This window comes from Pongo abelii, chromosome 7 (genome assembly GCF_028885655.2).
Source record: "Pongo abelii isolate AG06213 chromosome 7, NHGRI_mPonAbe1-v2.0_pri, whole genome shotgun sequence".
NCBI lineage: Eukaryota > Metazoa > Chordata > Mammalia > Primates > Hominidae > Pongo > Pongo abelii.
The window spans coordinates 127,009,379-127,035,806 of record NC_071992.2 but is presented as its reverse complement, the minus strand read 5'-3'; the positions used below and the strand labels follow the sequence as shown (position 1 = coordinate 127,035,806).

Genomic DNA, 26,428 nt, shown 5'->3' with positions numbered 1-26,428 from the left:
CACCTCCACATGGGAACGACAGCAATGGATTTTCACTGTGCTGCCACTGGGCTATGTGCATAGCCCCACCATATGTCTCGGTTTTGCTGATGATGTTATAGTAACCTCTGATTCTCTTGCAGGTTTAGAAGCGGCAATGCTCCTCTTGCCTGGAATTGGGATGAAGTGGTTGAGACAGCCTTCCTGGTAGCCAAGCCAGCTATTTAGCAGGCACAAGCCCTATGGGTAGTCGACCAGGGGTGCCCATTTAAGCTAGATATGCATGTGACCACAGATAGCTTTGGTTAGGGCCCATAGCAGTGCATGGAGAGCCTGAGTACACCAGTAGGTTTTTGGTCCCAACTATGGAAGGGAGCTGAGCTCCAATATTTATTGATAGAGAAATTGTAATAGCAGGATGGATGCATTCATGGGTAAAGACCCCCCAGATAGGGACAGCACAGACATCCACTTTAGCAAAGTGGGGTGTCTACTTAGAACAGCAGAGTACGCTGAGTATAAGTCCCTTAGCAGCAGAGTTACAAGAGGTTTTAGGGCTTGTATTCCTATGAAAGATAAGGCCATGGGGCCTGAGGCACCCCTAGACACTGAGCCATTACTTTTTAAGGAAGGGCATCCCCCCATTCCTAATGAGGCACGGTATACAGATAGGTCTTGCCAGAGTACTATTGCTGCCTGGACTGCTGGTGCAGTCCAGCCTACTACTAACACCATATGGTTTCAAACCAAGTGTGGACAAAGTAGCTAATAAGCTGAACTCAGGACAATGTAGATGGTGATCACCAAGGAGGTGACACCTATGGTAATCTGCAGCAATAGCTAGGTAGTTTATTGAGGCTTAACCTTGTAGTTAATTACCTAGAAATTACAAAATTAGCTAGTTAGTCACTGACTTATGTAGGGCCAGGTCATGTGACCAAATCTATGAAAGGAAGGATGACTTTCTCCAACCAGGTACGGGGACAGAAGGTACTCTGTTATTGCCTGCCTCATTGCCCCTAAAGTTTGGGAAACAAACAAACAAAAAACTGATGTTAGCTATGGACCCTCCAAGCCCTTCATTGCAGATGGCTGGCTATCACAGACTCCTGGGGAGACGGTCTACAGTATGATTGACATGTTACTCCTTGGGTATTTAATGTGTGGCCTCCACAATTGACTTTTTGTAAGCGAATGGCCAGGAAAGGAACCCTCCTCAGAGAGACATATATACTGTCTATATGGCCTATCATAAACTCCCCTATGACTTTGGTGTGGGTACAGGACCCAAAAGAACCATGGGGAGCTGATAAGGTGTGGTATCATTGCCCAGGGCAGAAGCCCTTGGCAGCTGCATAGTTATCCAGAGATGAAAAGTTGGCTTGCATTTTGTCTAAGGGACATGATTTACCCTTGTTAGTACCTTGCTTGCTTTATTGTTTCAGCCTTAGGTTGGCGTGCTCCAATGGCATCATGGACTGGGCCCACATCTAGGCTGAGGTGACCAATGTCTCCAACTGTTGAATCTGCACCACCCTCCCTGTCTCCAACTGTTGAATCTGCACCACCCTCCCAGCAGCAGCTGCAGACAGCTTGCCCTTCCTGGCATATGCATCCAGCTTCTATGCAGAACTGGACATGGCTAGACACTTGAGGCCCCATCAACAAAGGGTTGGGATGCAACATGGCAAGCTTTGGATTGCGGGCATCACAAAACCCATGGTAGGCTGCTGATGAGAGCTGCTACTGAATAAAATCATGTTTCACCTGCCTACAGCCCCCTAAGTGTTCTTTCTGCTCATCCACCCACTCCCTCCGGACCACAGCACAGGCTGGAACCTGACCCTGAACATAACATTTGGCGTAGTCGTGAACCTGACAATATGGAATGGTGTTTCTTTAAGATAGTTGTTAAGTGGGAGACTTAGGCAAAAAAAACACACATACACAATTGTCCTAGAAGAATGGATGTGTGCACACACACAAAGACAATTCTAGTTATGTTTTTCAATGCAATGATAGGCAGGAGGGAGAAAAGGAAACGCTAAAGAAAACTATAATTGCTGAGACTGCCTGGGCATTAAGGACCAATTTTAAACTCACAGAAAGACATACAATGCTACACCCATAAATAGACACACAAACACAGATGTAGTGGAACCTCCCAACTACAACTGAAGTATATTTAAACATAAATATATAAACATTAGAGAAAAGCACACCAAAGTACTCTAAATAATGGTTCCAGTCCATTTCATTATTCTAAGCCATTACTTCATAAACGAATGGTTTTTAGCAAAACTTTTGCAGGTGCAGATGATAAGGAACAGAAGGACCAGCTGAAATATGTGGACCAGTGAGGTCATTACTTTCTCATGGGCCATCTTTACTTAGGACCTCATTTATAACGAGAGAACAAGATCCCTGGCGGAATTGATTTGAAGCTACAAACAGATTTTTTCTGTATTTATTGGCCTCAGGTTCATTCCCAACTATGGCCAGATGTCTAGTTTAGGCTTTCAGATCAAATGGGAAAGACTGGGAAGTAATCAGAGTAAATCTATTATCACTTACAAACCAAACCAACCAAACAAAATTCATTTTGTGCAAATGATAAATTGGTAGAAGCATATGTGGTTGTGTATGGTACAAAATATATGTGTGGTACAGTGAGAACAGCTCTGCAGTACCTTCATAAATATAAAACCATAATACAACGAAAGAATTAACAAAATGTGTTATGTCCCTTGGTTTAGACACTGGCAAGATGTCATTTTTATATGCTTTGTTACTTTTCCTTTCTATTCTAACAATAAAATACATATACAGTATGAGTGAATTATTTCATTTATTTTTTCACTATTAATAGGTTTTACTTAAAAGCAGTTTTAAGCTGACAGGAAAAAAATGAGTAGAAAATACAGAGTTCCTATATAATCATTTGCAATTCCCACCATTTCCACTATTTATTAACAACTTGCGTTCATGTGCTACATTTGTTACAATTGATGAGCACATATTAACACATTATTATTAACTAAAGTCCATAGTTTACATTAGTTTCCTTTTTGTGTGGTGATAAAGTTCTATAGGTTTTAACAAATGCATAATGCCATGTATCCATCATTAGAGATCATACAAAAAGAACAATTGCACTGCCACGAATGTCCCCAGTGCTACACCTATACTTCCCTCCAGCTGAGTGCCTGACAACCAAGAATCTTCCTGTTATTTTTATAAATGTGCCTTTTCCAGAAGGTCACATATTTAGACTGATACATTAAGTAACCTTTCCTAATTGGCTTCTTTCACTTAGAAATATCCAATTAATGTTACCCTCTGTCTTTTCGTCACTTGATAGATCATTGTTTGGGTTATCACTGAATAATATTCCATCGAATGGATGTGCCACAGTGTATCTATTCACCTATGGAAAGACATCTTGATTGCTTTCAATATGGGGCAATTATGAATAAAGCTGCTATAAATAATCATATACAGGTTTTTGTGTGGACGTAAGTTTTCATCTCATTTTGGTAAAATCCTAGAAGTGTGATTTTAGAATCACATGGCAAGATTATATTTACCCTTGTAAGAAACTGCCAAACTGTCTTCCAAATGGTCTATACCATTTTGCATTCTCACTAGCAATGACAGTTCCTTCTGCTCCACTTCTTCACCAGTATTGTCAATGTTCTAGATTTTAGGCATTTTATTAGTCATGCAGTGACATCCCATTGTTGCTTTGATTTGCAATGTCAAAATGGCAGATGCTTATTTGCCATCTCTATATCTTCGTTAGTGAGCTATCCAGATCTTTTGCCTGCTTTTTAATTGGTTTGTTTGGTTTCAAGTTTTCAGAGTTCTTCATCTATTTTGTATAACAGTCCTTTATCAGATATATTTTCCCCATTCTGTGACTTGTCTTTTTATTCTCTTAATATCATCTTTTGCAGAACAGGAGTTTTTAATTACAATGAAGCCCAACTTATCATTTGTTTTCTTTTATGGGTTGTGCTTTTTGTGTTCTATCTAAAAACTCCTTGCCAAACCAAAGGTCACCTCCGTTTTTCCCTACGTTATATCCCGGAAGTTTTATAGCTTTGTGTTTTACCAAGGTCTGTAACCTATTTTTAGTTTATTACCGTTAATGATGTAGAAGTAGTCCCTAGATTTATTATTATTATTATTACTTTGCATAGAGTGCCCAGTTGTTCCAGCACCATTTGTTGAAAAATTATCTCTTTTCTATTGAATTGCCTTTGCTTCTTTGTCAAATAACTGTTAAAGTTGACTAATTGTACGAATCTATTTCTGGGTTATCCATGCTATTCCACTGATGTATTTATCTATTCTTTCACCAATGCAACACTGTCTTGATTATTATAACTATATAGTAAGCCTTGATGTAGGATAATGTCAAGGCTTGACTTTTTTTCATCATCAACATTTTGCTGGTTATTCTTTTCTTTTTTGGCCTTTCCATATAAACTTCATAATGACTTTGTCAATATCCACAAAGTGACTAGCTGGAAGTTTAATCAGGACTGTGTTTCCCTTTCTATTTTTCAACAAGATAATTTATTTACTACTAATCTATGTGAAAATAAATTTCAGACAATATTTTTAAAAATTTCTTATAATTTAATTCTTGATTTCTTTAAGAGGTTCCTCCATAACATTTCTCCTTCAAACGAATGAACTTACAATCAATATTTAATATGGATTTTCCTATGGTGAATGTTTGTAGAAGGAGAAATCCTCATAAAATGTGGTAGATTTGAGAAGTAATATACTGGAGCTTGAATTTTTTTGTGTTGTGTTTTTTTGTGTTGATTTGATAATGTCTTTTTGCTTTTTGCTGTTATTTTACCAGTCACTGTAATACTGAATGTCTTTCTTAGTAGCTTTGAAAGGAAAGAATCTTGAATCCTATTCTGAAATTTTTCACTGAAGAACAAGTTAAAACTAGACACATTATTTTTCCTCCTTCAGATACATTTTTTTTTCTCTAAAATGGGTATGGTAGTAATTATATTAAAAGGTTGATGTAAAACATAAACATGGCAAAATAGAAGAGACTTAATACACAGTAACTGGTTTAAAGAGTACCTCCCTTTTTTTGTCTCAGTTTTAACCACCACTGCATGAAAAGAGTTGATTGCATTTCTGATACATACATTTTTATTAATGTATCCAATAGCAAATTTAAAATGGTACGTTGAGGGTGGATGCAATGGCTCATGCCTGTAATCCCAGCACGTTGGGAGGCTGAGGTGGGCATCTCATTTGAGCCCAGGGTTTTGAGACCAGCCTGGCCAATATGGTGAAACCTCATCTCTACTAAAAATACAAAAAACAAAAACAAAAACATAGCTGGGTATGGTGGTGTGTGGCTGTAGTCCCCACTACATGGGAGGCTAGGGCAGGAGAATCGCTTGAACCTGGGAGGCAGAGTTTGCAGGGAGTTTGCAGTGAGCCGAGATTGCACCACTGCACTCCAGCCTGGGCAACAGAGTGAGACTCTTTCAAAAAAAAAAAAAAAGTAAATTTATTTTTTGTTTCTTCAGTAACTCCAAAGATTAATGTACACATACATTTGATATGAAATAATTGTGCAATAGAATTATATTTCAAAAGAACCTGAGCTTAAACTTAATGCCGTGAATAATATGCATGGGTATGATGACAGCTTAAAGGCTTTATTTTTCTATGTGGCCTTATATATTCAAGAATGAAAGCATGTTTCTTCTTCAAATTGTTTTAGTAGAAAATCATCTTTCCTCCAAGCATTATAAAGCCATCCAAATATTTTCTTGTAATAATATCTACATTCAGAGTAAACACAACGGTTCTTAATCTCTGTTAATAATCCATTTTAACTATAGTCAGTAACCATTACTTTTGGCTGTACTTAGTTGTCATCCTTAAATACCAAATAAAATCAGTGTTCCAATAACTCTCCCAAGTGAGAATAAAATTTTCTTATTATAATATTTATTCTGCCTCAAAAGGATTTTTCACAGGACTAATTTGATCAGTATTTGAAGTAGTTTTGCATGGTGGAAACTCTAAATCATAAGTAGTTTAAAGATGTATAAAACGTGTTTAGAGAAAAACTCTCTCAAACCACATTTTTCCTTTACTCTGAAACCACCACAAAAGAAGACATCTGTGGTCAAAAATCTGGGTATTTTTTTCTTCTGTGCACGAATCAGCAGACACCAGGTGGGTGTCCTCCAATTCAAATTTGACACTGTCTACCTGGAGATAGTGTCAGATCCCACAGGTAAGGGCTTAGTCCCCAAGGCTGCCCCACCCCCTTCAGGCACCAGTGCACCTCCAGGCCTCTGGAACTTCTGACCAACTGGCGTCAAGTTGGGGTTCCCATGATCTCCTTTTGGGGTTCTATCAATTTTATAGAGGATACAGATGAAGACATGCCTAGGGTGGGGTATGGGGGAAGGGGCATGCAGCTTCCATACCCACCCTGGGTGTTCCACCCTCCAGGAACCTCTGTGTGCTCACCTATCCAGAAGCTCCCTGAACCCAGTCCTCTTGGATGTTTATGGAGGCTTCATGATGTCAGAAGTCCTTCCCCCAGGGTATAGGAGGGGGCTCTCTCTGGGGAAAGACTTAAGTCCCAGAATCAGAAAGGCAGAGGAAGATTACATTTCTGCCATGGGGCAGATGAAAGGAGGGCAGGAGAAGGTCCAAGAGATTCTGTTTCCTAAGGCCTAACATACCCAACATTATAACAAAAGACTGTAACAAAGGCTATGGAAGTTATGAGCCAGGCAAACATATATATATATATATAATATGTATATATATAAAATATATCTATTATATATATAAAATATATCTATTATATATATGAAATATATCTATTATATATAAAAAAATATATAAAATATATATATAATATATATAAATATATGTATAAAATATATATATAAAATATATATAAATATATGTATAAAATATATATAAAATATATCTACAAACTATATATAAAATATATATGATATATAAAAAATAAAATATATATAATATATATCAAAAATATATCAAATATATATAATATATATAAAAAAATATATAAAATATATATAATATATAAATATATATAAAATATAAGTATAAAATATATACAAAAATATATATATAAAATATATATATAATATATATAATATATATATAAAATATATATAAAATATATATATAAAATATATATAAAGTATATACATAAAATATGTATAAAATATATATAAAGGATATATGTAAAATATATATATAAAATATATACATAAAATATATATATGAAACATACATATAAATATATATGAAATATATATATCAAATATATATATAAAATATACATAATATATATAATATATAAATATATATAAAAAATATGTGTAAAATATATATAAAATATATATATGAAATATATATAAAATATATATAATATATATAAAATATATATAATATATATAAAATATATATATAAAATGTATATAAAATATATATATAAACTATATATAAAAAATATGTTATATATAAAATATGTAAAAAATATATATAAAATATGTAAAAAAAATATAAAATATATACTATATATAACATATATATACTATATATAAAATATATATATAAAATATATATATATTATATATCTAAAATATATATATAAAATATATATTATATATAAAATATATATATAATATATATATAAAATATATATAAAATATATGTATATAAAAGATATATATTATATATAAAAGATATATATTATATATAAAATATAAAATATATAATATATAATGTATAAAATATATATATACTATATAATATATAATATATATAAAATATACATATAATGTATATAATATGTATATATTATGTATAAAATGTGTATATATTATATATGAAATATGTATATATTATATATGAAATATATATAATGTATATAAAATATATATGATGTATATAAAATATATATACTCTATATATAAAATATATATACTATATATAGTATATATATTATATATAAAATATATAAAGTATATATATACTATATATAAATATATATACTATATAAAGTATATATATACTATATATAAAATATGTATACTATATATAAAATGTATATATACTATATATAAAGTATATATGTTATATATAAAGTGTATATATACTATCTGTATAAATATATATACTATATATAAAATGTATATACTATATATAAAATGTATATACTATATATAATATATATACTATATATACAAAATATTTATACTACATATAAAATATATATATAATATATACATAAATATATATATTATATATATAAAATATATATATAATGTATATATAAAATATATATAATATATAACATATATGATATGTAATATATTATATATAATATAATATATATAAAATATATATAATATATATAAAATATATATTATAATATATAATATATATAAAATATATATATTATATATAATACATAATGTATATAAAATATGTATATTATATATTATATAATATATATAAAATATATATAATATATACAAAATATATAATATATAAAATATATATAATATATATAAAATATATAATATATATATAAAATATATAATATATAATATATAATATATAATATATAATATACAAATATATATTATATATATAAGATATTTATTATATATATAAAATATATATAATATATAAATATATAATATATAAAAATATATATATAATATTATTGTTCATATGTGTGTGTATATATAAAATATCGCTCATATATGTATGTGTGTGTATATATAAATGTATATATAAAATATATATCATATATAAAATATATATAATATATAATATGTAATTTATATAATATATATTATATGTAATTTATATAATATATATTATATATAATATATAATGTATATATAAAATATATAGATTATATAATATATAATCTATATAAAATATATAGATTATATAATATATAATATATATAAAATATATAGATTATATAATATATAATATATATAAAATATATAGATTATACATAATATATAATCTATATAAAATATATATATGATATATAATATATAATATATATAAAATATATAGATTATATATATAATACATAATATATGTAAAATATATAGGTTATATATATAATACATAATATATATAAAATATATAGATTATATATAATATATAATATATAAAAATATATAGATTATATATAATATATAAAATATATATATTATATATATAAAACATATGTTATATATATAAAATATATATAATACATAAAATATATAAAATATACATATAATATATAAAATATATTATATATAAAATATATAAAATATATTATATATGAAATATATATAATATATATAAAATATATAAGATATAAATATATATTATATATAAATATATATAATATTATTGCTCATATGTGTATGTGTATATATAAAATATCGCTCATATATGTATGTGTGTGTGTATATATGTGTGTGTATATATGGACATATATATTTATATATGTCCATATATACACATATATGTACATACATACATATATGTACGTACATACATATATACGTATATATGTATGTACGTACATATGTACGTATATATGTACGTACGTATATATATATACATATATATACACACACACATATATGAGCTATGAGCCAATAATCTTAAAACAAAACTGTATATGAGATAAATGTATATATACTCATAACACCACAAAATGTAAAATAAACTGTGCTAGAAATTTCATATAAAATTAACTCCATATAAAAATACATATTATATTTGCTTTACTTTAGGTTAAATGTTTTATGTTAAGTGTGTACTATACAAGTTATTTAAAAATGCAGAAAGTTATGTGAAAATTGTACAATGATTGTATATACATTATTTTGCATTAAAAGGAAAAATTATTTACCTGGAAAATGCTTATTAGGAGGTTGAGAATAGAAAATAAGATTATGTAATGTAGAAAATGTCTAAACTTTCCAGAGGCATTTTAAAAAAACTATATCTTGAAATAATTTTTCTCAGGAATACGCAAATAATAGGATAATGAGATCTGACCACCCTTCATCCAGCTACCACCATCCAACATTGACATTGTGCATCACTATAGTACAATATCAAAACCAGTAAATTAACATTGGTACCATTCATAGAGCTGGATTAAATGTCACCAGTTATACATGCACTCACTTGTGTGTTTGTGTACATTTAGTTATACAATTTTATTACATGTGTAGCGTTGTGTAAATATCACCATCAACATATTGATCTATACCATCACCAGAAGACACTATCAATTTATCCATTATAGCCACATCCACCTCAGCAACACTATCGTTATTACTTGACAACCACTAATCTGTTCTCCATCTATATATTATTTGGCACATGTTATATAGCCCAAATCATATAATAAATACCTTAACTTCCAGTTTAATGGAATCACTGTTGTGTCTTGTGGTGGCAGTGTTCCTATGTCTGGAACTAAGACCTCCAGGCCAGCAGAACATAATGTCCCAGGAAAAGGAAGCAACAATTTTGCTAGTGGATTACTAGAGGTGATGATGGGTTGATCCAAGTTGTTGGAGTATCATAAAGTTCATTTTTAAAAAAATATTTCTGAAACATATTCCATGGTATAAATGTTGTAGTAGTCACGGTTCCCTAAAGAGGCAGAACTAATAGGACATACGTAACTATATATAAAGGGGAGTTTATTGAGTATTAACTTACATGATCACAGGATCCCACAATAGGGTCTCTGGAAGCTTGAGGAGCAAGGAAGTCCAGTCTGAGTCTCAAAAGTGGAGAACTTGGAGTCCGATGTTTGAGTGCAGGAAGCATCCAGCACAGGAGAAAGATGTAGGCTTGCAGGGAGGCTAGGCCAGTCTCACCTTTTCATGTTTTTCTACCTGCTGTATATTCACTGGCAGCTGATTAGATCATCCCACCAGATTAAGAGTGGGTCTGCCTTCCCCAGTGCATTGACTCAAATGTTAATCTCCTTTGGCAATACCCTCACAGACACACCTAGGAAAAATAATTTGCATCCTTTAATGCAATCAAGTTTACACACAGTATTAACCATCACAAGTCCACCCCTTGCCAACTTGAACCCATACACATCTTCTGGGATCATAATAAGGTAATAATTATGCCTAACATAATACAACTATCCTTTGTACAACTGAAAATGCACCAGTCCCCAACACAAATACTATTACATAAAGTTAACAATACTTGCAGGCTGATATGAAGTCAATACATCTTATGTCACATGATAAAGGAGAAAGGAAATACAGTGAAGATTTTTCTTAGTACAAGTGTATACATGCACAAACATGTTTTTAACAATAGAAGGAGGAAATACTTATGACAGTTACAGTCCTCCTTTCTGCAGCTGGTCATGTGGTCGTAGCTGGTATTGATGGCTACCTTCTTCTACTACGCCTTCTGTATTCCCTTTGCCTTCAAGAAGCACCTCAGCAGGTCATGATTTTTTTTCCTGGTGGAGTGGCCCAAACTTTCATTCCTGAGGGGTCTGGATCATTTGTAGTCCTGCCTGGACTGGGCTGTTGTAGTTTCCCATTGACTTTAATTACAGGGTATGGTAATACTAAGGGATGCCTTAATGGGTCACCTGTATTCCATACTTACTCTTTCTTACATCCTTTATGGAGTAGTAGACTGATTTCATTCATCTTGGTAGTCTGGGTCAATAACCCCAGCCAACATTGTAACTGCCTTCTTAGCCTGTTGACTTAAAGGTAGGGGGAGCCCAAAGTGTCGACATGGCAATCTTAACTTCCAGTTTAATGGAATCATTGTTGTGTCTCCTGGTGGCAGCATTCCTCCCTCTGGAATTAAGACCTCCAAGCCAGCAGGACATAATGTCCTGGGAATAGGAAGCAAGTATTTTGCTAATGGATCACTAGAGGTGATTATGGGTGGTACCACTTCCAATTCCACCCCTTGATTCCTGGACCCATGAATCCTGCCTATGGGAGAAACAGTACTGTGTATTGGATGCTGATTCAGAGCATACACAGCCATCTGGAGAACTTTGCCCCATTCTTGCAAAGCGCTGTCACCTAGTTAACATTGTAATTGTGACTTCAAAAGTCCATTCCACTATTCTATCAATCCACTTCCTTCAGGATGATGGGGAACATGGTAAGACCAGTGAACTCCATGAGCATGAGCCCACTACCACACTTCTGTAGCCATAAAGTGAGTGCCTTGGTCAGAGACAATGCTGTGTGGAATACCATGATGGTGGATAAGGCATTGCATGAGTCCACGATGGTAGTCTTGGCAGAAGCATTGCGTGCAGAATAGGCAAACTCATATTTGGAGTAAGTGTCTATTTCAGTGAATGCAAACTTCTGCCCTTTCCCTGATGGAAAAGGTCCGATATAATCAACCTTCCACCAGGTAGCTGGCTGATCACCTCGAGGAATGGTGCCAAATCGAGGGCTCAGTGTTGATCTCTGCTGCTGGCAAATTGGACACTCATCTGTAGCTGTAACCAGGTTAGCCTTGGTGAGTGGAAGACCGTGTTGCTGAGTCCATGCATGACCTCCAACCCTGCCATCATGGCCACTTTGTTCATGGGCCCATTGGGTGATAACAGAGGTGGCTGGAGAAAGAGGTTGAGTGGTGTCCACAGAACAGGTAATTCTATCCACTTGATTATTAAAATCCTCCTCTGCTGAGGTCACCCATGGGTGAGCACTCACCTGGGATACAAATATCTTCACAGTTTTTGACCACTCAGAGAGGTCCATCTATATACCTCTTCCCCAAATTTCTTTGTCACCAATTTTCCAATAATGCTTCTTCCAAGTCCCTGACCATCCAGCCAAACCACTGGCTACAACCCATGTATGAGTATATAATCACACATCATGCCATTTCTCCTTCCATGAAAAGTGCACAACCAGGTGCACTGCTCGAAGTTCTGCCCACTGGGAAGATTTCCCTTCACCGCTCTCCTTCAGGGAAGTCCTAGAAAGGGGCTGTAGTGCTGCAGCTGCCCACTTTTGGGTAGTGCCTGCATATCATGCGAACCATCTGTGAACCAGGCCCTAGTCTTCTCGTCCTCTGTCAGCTGATCATAGTGAACTCCCCATGAGGCCATCAGTGCAGTCTTGGGGAGAGAAGGCAGGGTGGCAGGAATGGAGACAACGGGCATTTGAGCCACTTCCTCATATAACTTACTTATGCTTTCAGGACCTGCTCAAGCCCAATCACGTATATACCACTTCCATTTGATGATGGAATGCTGCTGTGCATTCCACTTTATAGCTAGATGGCTCAAAAAGCACACAGTTCATGATAGGCAGTTTAGGTTGCATGATGACTTGATGACCCATAGTCGAACACTGAATTTCCACCAAAGCCCAGTAACAGGCCAAGAGCTGTCCCTCAAAATGAGAGTCATTATCTGCAGAAGATGGCAGGGCCTTGCTCCAAAATCCTAGAGGCCTCTGTGGTGATTCACCTATGGGGGCCTGCCAAAAGCTCCAAACAGCATCCGTATCTGCCACTGACACCTCAAGCACCATTGGATCTCCTGAGTCATATGGCCCAAGTTGCAGAGCAGCTTGCACAGCAGCCTGGACCTGTTGCAGAACTGTCTCCTGTTCTGGACACCACTCAAAACCAGCAGCTTTTTGGTTCACTTGATAAATGGGCCAGAGTAACACACCCAAATGAGGAATGTATTTCCTCCAAAATCCAAGTAGGCCCATGACGCATTATGCTTCTTTCTTGGTTGTAGGAGGGGCCAAATGCAGCAACTTATCCTTCACCTTAGAAGGAATATCTCAACAGGCACCACACCACTGGACCCCTAGAAATTTTACTGAGGTAGAAGATTCCTGAATTTTAGTCAGATTTATTTCCCATCCTCTGGCATGCAAATGTGTCATCAATAAGTCCAGTGTGTTTGCTACTTCTTGCTCACTGGATCCAATCATCCTAATGTCATCAATATAATGAACCAGTGTGATATCTTGCAGAAGTGAAAAGCAATTACGGTCTCTCTGAATAAGATTATGACACAAAGTCAGAGACATGATATAACCCTGAGGAAGGACAGTAAGGGTATATTGCTTGTTTTGCCAGCTGAAGACCAATTGCTTCTGGTTGGCCTTATGGACAGAAATGAAGAAAAAGGCATTTGCCAAGTCAGTGGCTGCATACCAGATACTAGAAGATGTGTTTATTTGCTCAAACAACAAAACCACATCTGGTAAAGCAGCTGGAATTAGAATCACCCCTTGGTTAAGCTTACAATAATCCACTATCATTCTCCAAGATCCATCTGTCTTCTGCATGGCCAAATGGGAGGGTGAATGGGGATGTGGTGGCAATCACCACCCCTGCACCTTTCAAGTCTTTGATGGTGGCAATAATCTCCACAATTCCTCCAGGGATGCAATATTGTTTTTGATTTACAATTTTTCTAGGTAGAGGCAGCTCTAATGGCTTCCATTTGGCCTTTCCCACCATAATAGCCCTCACCCTACAACTAAGAGAACCAATGTGGGGGTTCTGCCAGCTGCTAAGTATGTCTCTGCCAATTATGCCTTCTGGCACTGGGCAAATGACCACAGGATGAGTCTAGGGACCCACCGGTCACACTGTAAGTTGGACCTGAGCTGAAACTCCATCAATTACCTGACCTCCATAAGCCCCTACTTGAACTGGAGGACGATAATGATGTTTTAGGTCCCCTGGAATCAACATCAACTCAGAGACAGTGTCCTGTAGTCCCCTAAATGTCTGATCATTTCCCTTTCCCCAATGCACAATTACCCTGGTAAAAGGCCAGAGGTCTCCTTGGGGAAGGATGGGAGAAAGATTCACTGCATAAATTGTCAATAATATACTGGGGTCCTTCTTTGAGGGGACTTTTCATTCAAGGGGTTCTGAGTCTGTAAACTGACTCAAGTCTGGAAATTGAGGGGCTATGATTCTCTGCTTTTATAATTCAAATTAGTCTTTAGTCCATTCAACCTAGAAGTTTTCTCTTTATATAAATTAAATAGGAATGGAATAGAATTCCTAACAATATATATTCTAGGAACACTGTGATTAATTAGCCAGTGCCATAGCTCTACATGAGTCAGACTATTCTGAATGTGGCTTTGTCTCTGCTGTCCATTGCGGTAACTACACCCACCTTGCCTTTCATGGTCGAGTGCTACCACCTGGCCTCTGCCACCTCAGGATCAAATTATTCCCATTGTATTTTAATTTTGTAGTTGAGTGACTGTGGTTCCCTTTGTTATATCTGACATATATAGAAGAGCTGTTACAGGGCTCTTCAAAGTTGCAGGTGCCGCCAACACAAATCTGTTTTGCAAGGCATTGGTCAAGGGTATATCTTCTGGATCCTAACAGCTGGGATGAGTAGATCTAAAGTGACTAATCCACTCCAGCATCCCAAACTCCCTAAGCCTTTGGATCCCTTCCTCTACATTAACCCCAAGGAGGTCAGGCATTTCCAGTTCACTCACAGAGGGCCATCTTTTAATTCATATCTCAGCCAACCAAGCAAACAAACTATTAGAACCTTTTTTAACTCCCCAAGCTGCAACATTAAATGTGGAGTCCCTACTTAGTGGGCCTGGATCAATAAATTCAGCCTGATCCGCTATGTTCCTTCCACCATTATCCCATACACTTAATATCCATTCCCATGCCTGTTTTCCAGATTTCTGTTTATATAAATTAGAGAACTTAAGCATTTCTTTTTGAGTGTAGCACACCTCCTCATGGGTCACTCTCAACCTCACCTCTAGGGGCCTGTCAGCACTTTAGTCAAGTTACAGTTCTAGAAGAAAACAGAGGTGTTGAGGATGGCTCCTGAGGAGAATCAACATTATGTTGCCTGGCAGCTGCCTCAGGGGAGGCCATCACTGTTGGCTCGGGCAGCACGGGGTTTATCTCCTCAGACAAAGGTGGAAAGGCTGATGGCAGCATGAGTCGGGAGGGAATGTCGCCACTACTGGGAATGGGGAAGCTGTTCCTTCTCTTGATAAAGGTTTGTCAGAGTTTACTAGCCCAGCTTCATCAGGGTCTTCCCACACATCCAGATTCCAAGTTGCAGGGTCCCATTCTTTTCTAATCAGTACACTCACTTTAACAATAGACACCTAGAGAGGCAGTCCATGCACATTTTATTGCAGGTCAATCACTCCCATGATAAGAGCTTGTCTCCATTTTTCTACAATTTCAGCTCTTTTTCTACAAGAGATAAGACTCTCACTCAGGGAAATCTTAGCAGATTTGAGGCTCAGTGTCTGCTTCTGAAGCCAGGAGACAGAATGTCTGAGTTCATCATTTTCTTTCATCACTTTGTCCACTGAACTTAGGAGCTACCAACTAGCTTCATTACATTCCTTGGTTCTCCATGTACGGTCGAAAGTAAACTCCTTGCCTCTCACAAGCAGTGAATTAGGAGTGTCAAATGTATTTATTTTGCATAAGTCTCTAAAGAGTTAACACCAAGAACTATCAGTGTTCTCCATACTATTAGAATTAGTCCTTAGCATTTTTCAGTCTAATCATATTAAACAGCTAACTCCAAAAAAACCCAAAACAAATTAAAGAATTCCATCCTTAATATTCTATTCTTCTAGGACCACTCCTGGTACCAAAATCTGTATTAATTAGGGTTCCCTACAGTGACAGAACTAATAGGACATATATATATGGGAGTTTATAGGCTGGATGTGGTGGCTCACTCCTGTAATCCCAGCACTTTGGGAGGCTGAGGCAGGCCAATCAACTGAGGTCAGGAGTTCGAGACCAGCCTGGCCAACATGGAGAAACCCCATCTCTACTAAAAATGTAAAAATTAGACAGGCATGGTGGCAAGCGCCTGTAATCCCAGCTACCCAGGAGGCTGAGGAATGATAATTGCTTGAACCTGGGAGGCAGAGGTTTCAGTGAGCCAAGATCACACCACTGCACTGCAGCCTGGGAGGCAGAGTTAAGACTCTATCTCAAAAAAAAAAAAAAAAAAAAAAAAATATATATATATATATATATGTATGTAACATATGAGTCAATGGAATTTTTCACACCAACTCAGTGTTAGCTTAAAATATTAACTTGATTCAATGTAATTCATCATAAAATACAGTATGTATGCCAGTATGATAATACATATCTGAACTGAAAAAGTATATTTGTATTTATTTTTAGACAACAAAATAGAGTATGTAGAAAATCACATGGAATCCGCAAAAACTCTACTAGAACTAATAAGTGGTTTTAGCAGTATTTCAGAATATAAGATCAATATAAATAAAATTATTTCTATTTCTACATGCAGGCAAGGAAAAATTATAAATAAAAATTACAAAAAGTATCACTTTCAATAGCATCCAAAATAATGAAATACTTAGGTATAAATCTGGTAAAAGTTGTGTAAATTGTATTCAAAATAGTTTTAATTTGGGGACACATTTTTCAGAATATTTTCTTCCTTAGTATTTTTTCACATATTAAAAAGAAACATTAATTGAAATGATAATTAAACTAAAATAAGTTATCATTAATCTATTTATATTTTACAGTTTCTAAATCACTTGCTTCTAAATTCAGATCCATATACTAAAAATTAAAAACATTGCTTTTTTATGCATTTTCTCTATACTCTAGTTCTATCTTGAAATTATGAGATCATGTCCTTTTCAGGGACATGAATGGAGCTAGAGGCCATTATCCTCAGCAAACTAACCTCGGAACAGAAAACCAAATACTACATGTTCTCACTTATAATTGGGAGCTAAAATGATGAGAACACATGAACACATAGAAGGAAACAACATACACTGGGGACTTCTGGAGGGTGGAGGGTGGGAGGGACAGGAGGATCAGGAAAAATAGCTAATAGGTACTAGGCTCAATGCTTGGGTGATGAAATAATCTGTACAACAAATCCCCAAGACACAAGTTGACCTATGCGACAAACCTGCACTTGTACCCCTTAAATTAAAATAAAAGATTAAAAAAAGGACCATATAGTGAAAAAAAGAATGTTTTTATCTTTTATATTTTCTATGTTTTACAATTTTGCTCCTATGAAAAAACATCTAGTTTTACCAAATAAGAAAGTTTTAAAGTTAGTTCTATAACACCAGTTTTTACTGATTTCAAGCTATAATTCTTTAGAAAACACTCTTTAATTTAAACACATAAATTGAATTTAATGGTAACATTGTTAGTATTTCAATTTAAATGAAAATGTGTTGGCAGGGAAATAATGTGTGACCAATATCATAGATGTATACCGATTTCTTATTGTTAGGGCAGCTATTTAAATAAAAAAGGGACCGTGAAACTTAAGTATAAAGGGTGTTAAATGAGCTTATTTTCATAAAGAGCAAAATGCTGTTTCAAATTACACTGTTATGTTTTGAAAAGGTTAAATGGGCCATTTCTAAATGGTTCTTAGAAAATATATGAGAAGAATTCTCACGAATAATAGAGAAGAGTACTTAAATCAGTAAGCGAAAATTAATTTACCAAGTACTGTGTGATGCAGGAAAGTAGAGGGTGGGTAGTAGTTTTGGCTATTAACAATAAACTAGTAGGTTAATTCCTCATTCAATTTCAGAGTTGTCTTATTAATATCTTAATTAAATACATAATGAAATTTGATGAGGCATGATCAGGTTTTGCAGCAAGATGTTTTTATGCACAATTTGAAAGACCAAGAAAGAAATGTTCATTTGTGATATGATCTAATAAAGATATGAGATCATTTGGAAACTTGCCAATTAATCTTGGGCACATGAACAGCCATATTTATTCTTTTCCTTACACCTGCTTTTTGATTATTTGAGACATATTATAGTAACTTTGACATGCTGTTTAAACATGTTACTGCCATACTGTAAGTTAGATTCTAAATTCTGTAGAATTTAGACAAAATTGAATTATCATTCTGGTTCTGCCAATTATTTTTGAAGTTGGACAAGTTATATACAATTTTAGTCTTTTTGTTCTCAATATTCTTCAGAGTGTTTTTTGTAGAAAAGAAAGTTTGAATTTTAGTAAAAATAATTTTTTTTATTTTATTGATTATGCTTTACTGATGTATCTAAAAACTCAACACCAGCCCCAAGGTCACCTAGATTTCCTCCCATGTTTTCTTCCAGCCATTATATAGTTTTACATTTTACATTTAAGCCTGTGGTCCATTTTGAGTATAAGTTCAATTGTTCCAGCAACATTTTTGGAAAGAATATCCTTTCTCCATTGAATCGCCCTTTTTGCCTTTATCGAAGATTAAGTGACCAAATTTATGTGAGTTTGTTTCTGGGGTTTCCATTCTGTTCCATTGGTTTTCCTTCTATTTGGCTGCCATTACCTTACTGTCTTGATTACAGTAGCTTTATATTAAATCTTGAAATTGAGTATTTCTTCCAATTTGCTTTTTTCTTTCTCTTTCTTTCCTTTCTTTCTTTCTTATTTATTTTTTCTTTCTTTATTTTTTTTTTTTGGTGGGGGGGACTGAGTCTCACTCTGTCACCCAGGCTGGAGTGCAATGGCACCATCTTGGCTCACTGCAACTGTTGTTTCAAGCAATTCTCCTGCCTCTGCCTCCCAAGTCGCTGAGATTAAAGGTGTGTGCCACCACACCCGGCTAATTTTTTTGGATTTTTAAAAGAGTCAGGTTTCACTTTATTGGCCAGGCTGGTCTTGAACTCCTGACCTCAACTGATCAGCCTTTCTTGTCCTCCAAAAGTGCTGGGATTGCAAACATAAACCACCATACCCTGCCTCAATTTGTTTTTCTTTCTCAGTATTGTGCTGGCTGTATATTTTGCGTTTCCATGTGAACAATTTTATCAATATCTCCAAAATAACTCCCGGAGATTTTATTGAAATTTTAGTTAAATTTGGGAAGAATTTATATCTTAATTTTACCAATACATTAACGTAGACTATCTTTCTGTTTATATTTTCTTTTATTTATTTCACCAGTGATTGGTAGTTTTCTTCATACAGATCTTGTTCATGTTTTCAATCTTTTATGTATTTATTTTTAGTGATATTTTAAAAGAAAGGTTAAAAATTTCGAATTCCAGCAGTTCACTGCATACGTTCAAAAAAGCAATTGAGTTTTGTTAAATGATCTTTTATCGTGTGTCCTTGCTTACTAGTTTCAGCAGACTTTTGGATATTCTCTAGGATTTTCTTGATAGTCTTATATTATCTGCAAATAAAGACAGTTTTCTTTTTTTCCTTTCAATCTGTATACATTTGTTAGTTTTTTTTTTGTATTTTCCTATGTATAAATTCCTGTACAATCTTAAGTATGAGTAGTGAGAGAAGAAGACAAAACTGCTTTGTTAATAATCTCAGGAGGAAAGCACCTAGATTCTCACCACAGTTTGATTTTTGATGTAGGTTTTTGTAAGTGATCTTTCTCAATTTCAGGAAGATGCCCTCTATTTGTGGTTTGTTGATACTATCTGTGTTATGTGATGCTATCTGTAGTTTTCTATAGTGTTTTCATGGATGTGTTTTGGATTTTGTTAAAATAATTTTCTGAGTATATTGAAATAATCATGTATACTTTTTCTCGTTTAGCCTATTGATATGGAAAATTTCATTGATTGGTGTTCTTAAGCTGAACTAGCTTTGCATACCTGGAGTAAATCCCACTTGAGCATGGTACATAACTATTTTTGTACATTAATGAACTTTATTTGCTAATATTTTGTTAACAATTTTTGTATCTATGCTCATAGGGGTAATGAGTAGTTAGTTTTTCTCCACTGTAATGTCTTTACATGATTTCATTATTAGGTTAAAGTCTTTACTTGATTTCATCATTAGGTTAATGTTGGCATCAGAGAATGAGTTATGGAATGCTCCCTGTGCTTGTATATTCTGGAAAATATTGTAGAGGATTAATGTTATTTTTTTCCATAAAAGTTTAGTAGAATTTAACAGTGAAACCACCTGGACCTGGTGCTGTTTTGGCATGGTTATTTATTCTATAATGAATAATAAATTTTAATTATTTTAATAATTATTTTGTTATAGCAATCTTTTTGGTAGATACAGAGCCATTCATAAAATCGATTTTTCTAGTGTGAATTTTGGTGGTTTGCGTCTTTCTCAGAATTAGTCTATTAAATCTAAGTTATCAATTTTGAGGGCACAGAGTTCATTGTAGTATTTTTTATTATTTTTAATGTCCATAAGATCAGTGGCCATAACCAATCTTTTTAATTAATATCAGAAACATCTTCTCTTTTTTGTGTTTTTCCCAGGTTATCCTGAATGGAGTTTTATCAATTTTATTGATGTTGTCTTAGAGCCAGCTCTATGTATTGTTGATTTTCTTTATATTTCTGGTCTAATTTTCTCCTGATTTATGTTAATTTGAATAACCCTTATTTCTCTAATTTTCTTGATGTGGAAGTTTAAGGTATTCCAGGTTATCTTTTTAAGTCTAAAAAGTTCTGAAATTCTCAAACACAATTAATCAACAAATTTTATATAAGGAATTATATACTAGTGTATTAACAATTATTAAGAAAAAAACACAACTGTTTTCATGAGTTTGTTTTCTTTTTGACAGTTACATGTAGCAGTGTCCTTGGTTTATTATTTATTTTGATGAGCCTTGATTAACTTACTTCAGAAAACATTTTCTTAATATTTTTTTCAAGAGTGCACAACTTTCCCTTTCTCTCATCCAATTTATCTTTCTTCTCCAGTTGTAGTTCTCATTTGTCAAATATTACTGCTTCTGGGATGATCTTCCATACCTCTTTTTTTTCTTTTTGGTTTGAATTTTGTGCCAAAACCATATTAATTGATTTAATATTCCAGCTGACTGAATTCCTGCATTCAATCAGGTGCCTATGAAATCTACTGAGTTTGGAATTTCAGTTATTATGCTTTACCATTCCAGATCTCTGCTTCTATTTTCCACTGATCAGCCTGTACATTATGTCAATAAAATAATTTTATCCTTCTTATACTATTAGCTGTACTAATTTTAAAGTTTACTTTATGACCTACTATCTCTGTTTAGATACTAGACTTTTTTTTAAACAAGAAATTTATTTCAACAAGACATTTGACTTGATCATGTGGGATACCGTCAGGGGGAAGAAAAAGAGACTTGAAAGAAAAACTATCCAGGATTTCTTTTCTTTAGAGTAATTTATCCCTAATTAAAGAAAGATTGCCAGCCGGGCGCGGTGGCTCACGCCTGTAATTCCAGCACTTTGGGAGGCCGAGACGGGCAGATCACGAGGTCAGGAGATTGAGACCATCCTGGCTAACACGGTGAAACCCCGTCTCTACTAAAAATACAAACAATTAGCCGGCCTGGTGGCGGGCGCCTGTAGTCCCAGCTACTTGGAAGGCTGAGACAGGAGAATGGCATGAACCCAGGAGGCGGAGTTCGCAGTGAGCCGAGATTGCGCCACTGCACTCCAGCCTGGGCAACAGAGCAAAACTCCATCTCAAAAAAAAAAAAAAAAAAAAAAAGACAGATCACCCTACATATCTACGTACAAAAGAAATTATAAAATTGTCCTTGGTTTTATAATGATAAATGAAAATGTTAAAATTCTTCGATTGAACAAGCCATGAAAGGATTTTTATTTTGTTGTTGTTGTGGCTAAAACAGTGAGAACAAAGTAACTTACTAGAATATAAAGAGAAGCACTTAATGAGCATGACACTAATGGACAAAGGAGATTCTGTCACAGAACCAGGATTTTCCCCTCTCTCATCTCCACTTGATGTTGGTCAAAACATACCACTGGCCATTCAGTGGAAAAAAAAAAAAAAAAAAAAAAAATATATATATATATATATATATATATATATACACACACACGTATGCACATATAACAGTTCTTTTTATTCTTTTTTTTTTTTTTTTTTTGACACAGAGTCTCACTCTGTCACCCAGGCTGGAGTGCAGTGGCGTGATCTTGGCACACTGCAACCTCCACCCCCTGGGTTCAAGTAATTCTCCTGCCTCAGCCTCCCTAGTAGCTGGGATTACAGGTGTGCATTACTATGTCCAGCTAATTTTTGTATTTTTCGTAGAGAGGCGGTTTCACCATGTTGGACAGACTGGTCTCAAACTCCTGACCTCAAGTGATCCGCCCACATTTGCTTCCCACATATAACAGTTCTTTTACATACAATTATGGAATGGACCCAGCGTGCTGCCTCATGCCTGTAATCCCATCACTTTGGGAGGCTGACACAGGAGGATTACTTGAGCTCAGGAGTTTGAGACCAGCCTGGTCAACATAGAGAGATCTCATCTCTACAAAAAATTTTTAATAATAGCTGGGCATAGTAGCACCTGCCTGGAGCCCCAGCTACTGTGGTGGCTGAGTTGGAAGGATTGCTTGAGTCTGGGAGGTCAAGGCTGCAGTAAACCATGATCACATCACTGCACTCCAGCTTGGGTGACAGAGTAAGACCCTGTCCAGAAAAAAAAAAAAAAATGAAAAAGAAATAAAAAATGTATTGTAGTAGTCAGGATGTGATGGAAGCAAATTGCAGTTTTCTAATTGAGAATGTAATCTTGGTCTGTTAAGGACATTGTTCTGGAGTGAAGAAGCAGCTTCCCTTGCTGCTTTCCTTTTTCATAGATATCTCCTGTCTACTGCTAGAACACAGCAGTTGTATCTTCATATCCCATTTCCAAATGTGCAGATGTGTCTGTTTCATTGATCGGCTGCCTGTCAAACTGGAATCTGATTTGCCTGGATGACAAGCCCTGTTGTTCACAGTAGGCTTTCACTAGTTTGCTAAGTGGTATATACCTCTCCATCTTCATCTTAAACTGCACTACAGAACCATCATGCCCTGCCACCCTCAAATTAATACCATCATTGTTCTTGGTCTTGAATCTTTCCTTGGGTTTTTCATGAGCCGTGGTCCCAGAGTCTTTTTGGCTGCCACTTCACAAAAGAGGTAACAAGTCTGCATAAACAAGCTTCAAGAAGCACCAGGAGCCTATAATCGTATATGATTACTTCATATTTCCTCATTATAGATACTGCTTATATTGGTCGTAGTCTCCTTCTAATAATTGTGCAGGATACTATATACATTTGGGTGGGATTACTAGTGCTTTATTTTCTTAGAGAAGGCACCGTGCCTGTCTGATTCTGTGCCAGCACTGACTTATACAGGTAGTAGGCAAAGTCCCTACTGATAGGAAATATTATAGATACGGAATGTATGGAAGATGCACAATCTGTGTGATCATAATGAATTTTCTAGAAGTTTTGCCCTGTAGTGTTATCTCTGAAGATTCACCACATCACCTCAAAGGAATGATGAATGCATTCATCAATTAATAGGATTTAAATGATTTGAGATTAGTGTGTGGGATTGTATAACTGTTTAGTTATACCTGTGCAAAGGAAAATGATATGGTTTAATTACCCACAATAGATTAAAGAGAAGCAAGCTTAATGCTTAAGAAGAACAGCTGAAAAGATATTGGAATAACAAGGGTATAAACATTTGATGGCTTATATTTATTTGTTCTTGAACATTGGAAGAACTGACAGCAAATTTAAAATATGGTTGTGTTAAAAAATAATACATGAGATGAATGAAATGTTTATAAGATTCTAAGTGTGTTTGAAATCTTTTCATAAAAAATAGTTTTCAGTGCGGAGAAACAAGCTGATAATTCCAAATTGGACATGTGTTATTTAAAGGCAGAGCAATTACTTTAAAATACTTCTACAGCAGAAACCAAAAAAAAAAAAAAAAAAAACCCAAAAAACCCCGGTAATCTTAGAAAGCATTATAAAAACATCTACGTTTCATTTATGTGTCTAAGTGAGCAAGCAGTATCAAGTGCTTGCCGTTTTTTTGTTTGTTTGTTTGTTTTTGAGATGGAGTCTTGCTCTGTCACCCAGGCTGGAGTGCAGTGGCACGATCTTGGCTCACTGCAGTCTCCGCCTCCCGGGTTCACGCCATTCTCCTGCCTCAGCCTCCAGAGTAGTGGGGACTACAGGCGCCCGCCACCACTCCCGGCTAATTTTTTCTATTTTTTAGTAGATACAGGGTTTCACCGTGTTAGCCAGGATGGTCTCGATCTCCTGACCTCGTGATCTGCCCGCCTCGGCCTCCCAAAGTGCTGGGATTACAGGCGTGAGCCACCGCGCCTGGCCGTGCCTGCCATGTTTTAAGCATGTGATTTTGAAGTAATAAAAAACAAAAGTTTAAGGCCCCATTTTTTGCCCTTTAAAATGTTACAACGGTGTGCTCGACACAGGCAAAAAAAAAAAAAAAAAAAGAAAAAAAATCAATATTTAAAGCACAGTGTACAATTTGTCATAATAAAGATAAACATAAAGAGTTTTGGGATTACAAAGTTAGATCAAACAGGAGGGACATCTAACAAATTATAGTGTTTAGGTGGAGAATACAAATTTCTCAGAGCAGATGCTACTTGACATAAAACTGGAAAGAAAAAGGAGTTTTGCAGGCACGATTAATGCAGGGTGTCTGAGAAGGAAAGAGGTAGATTTAACGAAAAACAAATAATTATTGAACAACATTCAGGAAGATATATATATATTTGAGATAATATACATACATTTCAGACAAATAACACTTCTAAAATGATCTATCCTAATATACAATTTAAAATATAAGGGTCCTTAAAAATTAGCAAATACTAAAATTTTAGAAATTTAAGACCTAAATGAGCATGATGACTGAAACTGAAGTACATTGAAAATTATCAATTAACTTTGTGAAAACCAGGTTCTATCATTTCCTGCAATAAAGTCAGTTTGTTGAAGCATACTTTTGTGTCATGTAAAGCTTTTTCGCTCTACATAAAGAACAAATTAATATTTTTGTTTTCGGTTATTTATTTTTGTTTTGTTTTTGTTTTTGACAGAGTTTAAGACATTTAAAATTTGACATTTAGAGCTACAAATTTTCCACACAACATTGCTTTAGCTGAATTCAACAAATTTTGAAATGCTGTATTTTAAACTTTATTTGGTTCAATGCTTTCTGTTTGTGTGTTTGTATTTAATCCCCCTTGGGACATCCTCTTTGACCTGTGAGTTATTTATAATTGCATTGTTTAGTTTTCAAGTTTTGAAGTTTTTCCTTATTATCTGTTTGTTATTAATTTCTAGCTTAATTTCATTTTAATCAGAGAACACCATACATATAATTCTTTTAAATTTATTGAGACTTGCTTTTCTGTTTCCAGGATGTAGTCTATCTTGATGTATTTTCTGGATAAATGTAAAAAAAAAATCTATTCTGCCATTGTTTTGTGAACTAGTCTATAAATGTCACTTTTATCTGTTGGTTCATAGTGTTA

At 34.4% G+C, this 26,428-nt stretch overlaps 2 pseudogenes; one reads left to right on the top strand and one right to left on the bottom strand.

The window, feature by feature from the left end:
• Positions 1 to 1,722: 1,722 nt before the first annotated feature.
• Positions 1,723 to 15,247, bottom strand: LOC129060853 (uncharacterized; annotated as a pseudogene).
• Positions 15,248 to 15,471: 224 nt separating this feature from the next.
• On the top strand, positions 15,472 to 25,119 carry LOC129060805 (zinc finger protein 714-like; annotated as a pseudogene).
• Positions 25,120 to 26,428: the final 1,309 nt, after the last annotated feature.